Genomic DNA, 1,727 nt, shown 5'->3' with positions numbered 1-1,727 from the left:
CCCCAACGCCCGGCTGGCGTGGTTCCGTGGGTACCGGTTCCTGCTGGGGTGATGGGAATGTTCTAAAACTGACAGTGGTGATGGGTGCCCAGCTGTGAATACCCGGCAGCCACAGAATTGCACTTTAAAACGGGTGAATCGGCCCGGCTGGTGTGGCTCAGTGGTTAAACATCGACCTATGAACCAGGGGGTCACGGTTGCCTTCCCCCCTTGGCAGTGTCACCCCCTGTTGCCAGGGAAGAATGCTTTCTTTGTGGTAAAACATACGGAACATGAAACTGGCCAATGCACCCGTTTGAAGCGGACAGTTCGGTGGCATTAAGTCACTCACTGTGTGTGCCAGCATCACCACCCAGCGCCTCCGGCACAGCCTGCTGTTTGGGGAACAGGTTGCCACCGGGTGGACGGAGGGACCTTGGTCGTGTCCACCACCATTGCCAATGCACAGCCCTTCGACCAAGCGATTCCGTACCCTGGAGTTTATTCTCCATAAAAAAAAACACGTGTGCAAGTGTGTACGCGTGCACGTGATGTGTGTGCGAGAAGGGGGGTCGTGCATACAGTTCACACTGTGGGCTTAGCCGGCTTGGCTCAGTGGACAGAGCATCGGCCTGCGGATTGAAGGGTCCTGGGTTCGATTCCGGTCAAGAGCACATGCCCGGGTTGCGGGTTCAATCCCCCCGTAGGGGGCGTGCAAATCAATGATTCTCTCTCATCATTGATGTTTCTCTCTCTCTCTCTCTCTCCCTCTCCCTTCCTCTCTGGAATCAATAAAAACATATTTTTTTTAAAAAAGCTTACATTGTGCTAAAGGCAAAGGATTGGAAGGTGGTGAGCGCGCGTCAGCGAGAAGCTGGTGAAGACGGACCAGGCCAGTGAGACGCTGAGTGAGAGAAGCGGTCAGAGGCCATGGGGTGTCCGATTCCAATGATTTGAAATGTCCAGAGCAGGCGAACCGGGACAGAATCGGATTAATGATCGCCGGGGCCTGGGGGCAGGAATGTGGGGCTGGGAGGTGATGGCTGGTGGGTACCGGCTCCTGTTGGGGTGATGGGAATGTTCTAAAACTGACGGTGGTGATGGGTGCCCAGCTGTGAATACCCGGCAGCCACAGAATTGCACTTTAAAACGGGTGAATCGGCCCGGCTGGTGTGGCTCAGTGGTTAAACATCGACCTATGAACCAGGGGGTCACGGTTGCCTTAGAGCACATGCCTGGGTTGCGGGCTCGATCCCCAGTGGGGGGCGTGCAGGAGGCGGCCGATCGATGATTCTCTCTCATCACTGATGTTTCTCTCTCTCTCTCCCTCTCCCTTCCTCTCTGAAATCAATGAAAATATTTTATTTTTTAAAAATATATTTTATTGATTTTTTACAGAGAGGAAGGGAGAGAGATAGTTAAAAACATCTCTATCTACATGCCCTTGACCAGAATCAAACCTGGGACCCTTCAGTCCGCAGGCCGACGCTCTATCCACTGAGCCAAACCGGTTTCGGCTCAATGAAAATATTTTAAAATGGGCGAGTGGATGGTGTGAATTGTATCTCAAAGCTGTTCCCCAAAACAACCCTCATAGAGCTCCATGCCAAAGGGGTGAATGTCATATTTTGAAAAATTTCACAAATATTTTGGAAATAGAGGTGCCAACCCATCATTTTAGAGAAGAAAACGCTGAAGTTTGTCGCTCTCAGTAAAACCTCCCCAAAGGACTTCGAGTGAAGGCACCG

The 1,727-nt window shown here is 51.9% G+C and overlaps 1 protein-coding gene across 1 annotated transcript in view; it reads right to left on the bottom strand.

Moving 5' to 3' along the window:
• The window catches only part of SULT2B1 (sulfotransferase family, cytosolic, 2B, member 1), a 77,264-nt gene that overhangs the window by 19,509 nt on the left and 56,028 nt on the right, over positions 1–1,727 (bottom strand). The window lies entirely within an intron of this gene.

The sequence above is a fragment of the Myotis brandtii genome, unplaced genomic scaffold (assembly GCF_000412655.1).
Source record: "Myotis brandtii unplaced genomic scaffold, ASM41265v1 scaffold601, whole genome shotgun sequence".
NCBI lineage: Eukaryota > Metazoa > Chordata > Mammalia > Chiroptera > Vespertilionidae > Myotis > Myotis brandtii.
The sequence above is the reverse complement of the archived record's forward strand: the minus strand, read 5'-3'. Positions and strand labels throughout refer to the sequence as shown.